Raw genomic sequence first — 6419 nt, 5'->3', positions numbered from 1 at the left:
AGCCTGCAGCACCTCACATGATCTGTATGTAGCTGGCGAAATCTAACCAAGGAATTGCGCGTCAATAGGAGTAAGAGGAAATGAGTTGATGACTGGGAGAAGGATTTCACTTAACTCACAGAGATTGCGTTCTGGCGGAATAGGAAGCTGCCGGTAAGAATTATGGGTTACGTCTTCGGAACACCATCAACTACAGATGGTTTTGGTTGCTGCCGAAGTTGCCGATCGTTCGTTTTATATCGCCCAACCTATAGACAGACACGGGATCTTCCGTTGGCAGCTGAGCTTTGAAGATCATAATGTATGCGCCTTGAAGGATCCTTTGCTTGGGCTTTTGCGACGATTTCTTATTAAAGGAGACTCTTGGAAAAAGTACGAGGCTGTGTATCGGTGCAAAAACGGATTGCGGGGAATGAGGATGGAGGCAGAATGGTTCTACTGAACGGTGAGTGACGTATAGTTCTTCAACAGGATTGTCCCAAAATTCGTCATTGAAGTAAGGACATATCCAGACGACATTGGTAAATATATCATGTTGCTCGTCATTTACTTTGGCATGGTAGTGTATGCGGAGAAATCGATAGTATTCATCTCTTTACTCATTGCCCAGATAGGTAAAGAATAAATGCCTTCGATTTCCCTGAGAAATCTGACGAAGTGAGGACTCGCGGCATTGAAATATCTTTTGAAATCTAGAAGGACACTGACGAACTAAGGAAAAGAGACAATGAAATCTCGAAAAAAAACAGATAATCTAATGAAAGAAGATCTTGAAAACCAGAAGACAGGAGAGAACGGCGAAGAGGAGCCTCTAATGCCAGAGGTAAGACACCTAAAAATAGAGAGCCTCTAATGCTACAAGTAAGGCACCTCAAAATATATATCGAAGACCCTCTAATGCTAAAAGTATGGAACATAGAAATATATGTCAAAGAACTTCTAATGCTAGAAGTGTGGGAGCTAAAGAGAGAGGTCAAAGAACTTCTAATATTAGAGGTGTGGGAGCTAAAAAGAAGTCAAAGAACTTCTAATGCTAGAGGTGTGGGAGTTAAAAAGAGGTCAAAGAACTTCTAATGCTAGAGGTGTGGGAGCTAAAAAGAGGTCAAATAACTTCTACTGCAAGGGGTGTGGGAGCTAAAATGAGGTCAAAGAACTTCTAATGCAAGGGGTGTGAGAGCTAAAAAGAGGTCAAAGAACTTCTAATGCTAGAGGTGTGGGAGCTAAAAAGAGGTCAAATAACTTCTACTGCAAGGGGTGGGAGAGCTACAAAGAGGTCAAAGAACTTCTAATGCAAGGGGTGTGAGAGCTAAAAAGAGGTCAAAGAACTTCTAATGCTAGAGGCGTGGGAGCTAAAACGAGGTCAAAGAGCTTCTAATGCTAGAGGTGTGGGAGCTAAAAAGAAGTCAAAGACCTTCTAATGCTAGAGGTGTGGGAGCTAAAAAAGAGGTCAAAGAACTTCTAATGCTAGAGGTGTGGGAGCTAAAAAGAGGTCAAAGAACTTCTAAAGCTAGAGGTGTGGGAGCTAAAAAGAGGTCAAAGAACCTCTAATGCTAGAGGTGTGGGAGCTAAAAAGAGGTCAAAGAACTTCTAATGCAAGGGGTGTGGGAGCTAAAAAGAGGTCAAAGATCTTCTAATGCAAGTGGTGTGGGAGCTAAAAAGAGGTCAAAACACTTCTAATGCAAGAGGTGTGGGAGCTAAAAGGAGGTCAAAGAACTTCTAATGCAAGGGGTGTGGGAGCTAAAAAGAGGTCAAAGAACTTCTAATGCTAGGGGTGTGGGAGCTAAAAAGAGGTCAAAGAACTTCTAATACAAGGGGTGTGGGAGCTAAAAAGAGGTCAAAGAACTTCTAATGCAAGGATGTGGGAGGTAAAAAGAGGTCAAAGAACTTCTAATGCAAGGAGTGTGGGAGCTAAAAAGAGGTCAAAGAACTTCTAATGCAAGGGGTGGGGGAGCTAAAAAGAGGTCAAAGAACTTCTAATGCAAGGAGTGTGGGAGCTAAAAAGAGGTCAAAGAACTTCTAATGCAAGGAGTGTGGGAGCTAAAAAGAGGTCAAAGAACTTCTAATACAAGGGGTGTGGGAGCTAAAAAGAGGTCAAAGAACTTCTAATGCAAGGAGTGTGGGAGCTAAAAAGAGGTAAAAAAACTTCTAATGCAAGGAGTGTGGGAGCTAAAAAGAGGTCAAAGAACTTCCAATGCAAGGAGTGTGGGAGCTAAAAAAGGGTCAAAGAACTTCTAATGCAAGGGATGTGGGAGCTAAAATGAGGTAAAAAAAAAACTTCTAATGCAATTGGTGTGGGAGCTAAAAAGAGGTCAAAGAACTTCTAATGCAAGGAGTGTGGGAGCTAAAAAGAGGTCAAAGAACTTCTAATGCAAGGGGTGGGGGAGCTAAAAATAGGTCAAGAACTTCTAATGCAAGGAGTGTGGGAGCTAAAAAGAGGTCAAAGAACTTCTAATGCAAGGAGTGTGGGAGCTAAAAAGAGGTCAAAGAACTTCTAATGCAAGGGATGTGGGAGCTAAAAAGTGGTAAAAAAACTTCTAATGCAATTGGTGTGGGAGCTAAAAAGAGGTCAAAGAACTTCTAATGCAAGGAGTGTGGGAGCTAAAAAGAGGTCAAAGAACTTCTAATGCAAGGGGTGGGGGAGCTAAAAAGAGGGCAAAGAACTTCTAATACAAGGGGTGTGGGAGCTAAAAAGAGGTCAAAGAACTTCTAATGCAAGGAGTGTGGGAGCTAAAAAGAGGTCAAAGAACTTCTAATGCAAGGGGTGGGGGAGCTAAAAAGAGGTCAAAGAACTTCTAATGCAAGGGGTGTGGGAGCTAAAAAGAGGTCAAAGAACCTCTAATGCAAGGGGTGGGGGATAGATGTTGCCAGCGAGGCTTTGGGGAAGGCGTGGCGGCGTCTGTGTTCTTTCTGATGCGTAAACTTAATTATATACAAGTAAAAACAGGGCATTAAATACGTATTATAAATACTAAACCCTTTCTTATCTTGACAGCACAAATGAAATCTTACAATATCCAACATGTAACTAAGCGCTCCCGAAACACGAGTCAACCTTTTACTTCTGCTTGGAGGATATCCTCGCAAGTAAAATGTAATCATTATGAATATGGAAAGAAAGATTTGCTTATACTTCTACCTTTTACTTCAGAGAATTACCTTGTACTTCTACCTTATGCTTACAAGGATATCCTTCATTTCTATGAAGTGTGCAAACAGCAATCTTCGGGCAGGCTGTTATACATCACAATATATCCTTCGTTCCATTTCCATCTAAACGACTCCAAACATCATAAAGCGATCTTTTACAAACTTGGTAGAAAGAGGATATCTCTTTGCAGCTGATTTTTCTAGAGCTTCTTTTGATAATGAGACGGCCTTCTTGTTTCCGATCATATCAGCAAAATTCAAAAAATAACTGATTGACAAGGAGGTCACTTTTCAAGCCCCCACAGAGTGAGCGAGAACACAAAGATGGGCTCTTATTTAAAAATATGCATAAAAAGAATATATATATATATATATATATATATATATATATATATATATATATATATATATATATATATATATATATATATATATATATATATACATATACATATATATGCAGAAGAACCACAGGGAAAATGAAAATACAGAATATACACTTGAGTCCTGACTAGTTTCGTGATACTTCCTCAGAGGACTGATTTATTGAGAGAGGTTTCTTACATTTTATAGGGAAAGCAAAAGTACGAACATACATATAGAGATTTAGAGAACAATGACACTCCCTTACCCGCTACCTGGGCTTGACTCAGGTGTGCGTAGGCGGAGTCCGAAAGCTCGTTAGACACCTGCTAAAAAGGGTCATTTCTAGTGGCGGGTATATTCTTGTTTTCTTCTTATTTTACTTTCATTACAGTTATTTATATGTCAATGCGGTAGCCTTATCTATATAAATACATAAGCAAAACATACACAAAATTACAAATATATATACATATATATACATACATATACATATACACATACATATATATATATATATATATATATATATATACATATATATATACATACATATATATATACATATACATATACACATACACACATATACATATACATACATACACACACATACATATACATACACATACACATATACATATATATACATACATACAATACAAATACATATACATATACATAAATACTTACACATACACATACATATACATACACATACACATATACATATATATATACACACATATATACATGTATACATATATACACATACATACCTATGCATATATACATTTATATGTATACAACATTAATATCATAAACATATAATCATGTATATATCAATACTTATATCTAGCATAACACTATATAGTGCCAATATACTTATGCATACTATATAAAATAATTGTTTCTTTTAATGAATGGTACCTTAGGTCTAAATATTAATTTCACACCGACGGTAATTATTCACAATACATTCAATTCTACATTAAGTGGTTAATGTTTTTTTATATAGTTTACAAAAAAAAAAAAAAAACATTAACCACTTAATGTAGAATTGAATGTATTGTGAATAATTACCGTCGGTGTGAAATTAATATTTAGACCTAAGGTACCATTCATTAAAAGAAACAATTATTTTATATAGTATGCATAAGTATATTGGCACTATATAGTGTTATGCTAGATATAAGTATTGATATATACATGATTATATGTTTATGATATTAATGTTGTATACATATAAATGTATATATGCATAGGTATGTATGTGTATATATGTATACATGTATATATGTGTGTATATATATATGTATATGTGTATGTGTATGTATATGTATGTGTATGTGTAAGTATTTATGTATATGTATATGTATTTGTATTGTATGTATGTATATATATGTATATGTGTATGTGTATGTATATGTATGTGTGTGTATGTATGTATATGTATATGTGTGTATGTGTATATGTATATGTATATATATATATGTATGTATATATATATATATGTATATATATATATATATATATATGTATGTGTATATGTATATGTATGTATATATATGTATATATATTTGTAATTTTGTGTATGTTTTGCTTATGTATTTATATAGATAAGGCTACCGCATTGACATATAAATAACTGTAATGAAAGTAAAATAAGAAGAAAACAAGAATATACCCGCCACTAGAAATGACCCTTTTTAGCAGGTGTCTAACGAGCTTTCGGACTCCGCCTACGCACACCTGAGTCAAGCCCAGGTAGCGGGTAAGGGAGTGTCATTGTTCTCTAAATCTCTATATGTATGTTCGTACTTTTGCTTTCCCTATAAAATGTAAGAAACCTCTCTCAATAAATCAGTCCTCTGAGGAAGTATCACGAAACTAGTCAGGACTCAAGTGTATATTCTGTATTTTCATTTTCCCTGTGGTTCTTCTGCATCTGAGCATCACGTTTTCCTGTGATTTTTACGCATACATATATATATACTGTATAGATATATATATATATATATATATATATATATATATATATATATATATATATATATATTCAAATAAGCCATATATATTTTGATATATTAATGTCTGGATTCTCTTAACGACCTCGGGATCGGAGCCCCAGGCGAAATCTCACAAAGACAAGAGCTTGGCTCCGGCCGGGAATCGAACCCTGGTCGGCAAGCTTATATAGACAGTGACTAACCCATTCGGCCACGAAGGAAGATCCCGAGGTCGTTAAGAGAATCCAGACATTAATATATCAAAATATATATGGCTTATTTGAATATGAAAAACACGTAAAAATGTGCAAAATTTATCATATATATATATATATATATATATATATATATATATATATATATATATATATATCCTGTCCTCCAGCGGGAAAGCTCTAGAAAAGAAATATATAGCAATAACTGCCACGTCCATCCTTTACCTGCCGAATGTGGATGGACCCTTGTGAAATATATACAGATACACACGTACTTCCCAGTATGGGGATAGAAATTTACTTATATTTGAACACGATATTGCGTGTTGATTTATATCTATCTATCTATCTATCTATCTATATATATATATATATATATATATATATATATATATATATATATATACACATATATATTAGAAATGAAACTATGAGAGATTACTCGAGTTCCATATGTGGATGAGATCATGATGAGGGGTAGATGGAGATGGTTTGGGCCTGCTTTTTGCATTCCCCATGAGAGATTAGTTCACCAAACATTCAGCTGGGCTCCACAAGGCATTAGAATAGTTGGAAGACCCAGGCCTACATGGCTGAGGATTATGAAGGTCGAAGTAGGAGATGACGAATGGAGAAGTATTGAATTAAAAGCTAAAGATAGAGACGACTAGCCTTTTGCGTCAAT

Source organism: Palaemon carinicauda, chromosome 39 (genome assembly GCF_036898095.1).
Source record: "Palaemon carinicauda isolate YSFRI2023 chromosome 39, ASM3689809v2, whole genome shotgun sequence".
Classification (NCBI taxonomy): domain Eukaryota; kingdom Metazoa; phylum Arthropoda; class Malacostraca; order Decapoda; family Palaemonidae; genus Palaemon; species Palaemon carinicauda.
This window is presented reverse-complemented; position numbering follows the sequence as displayed.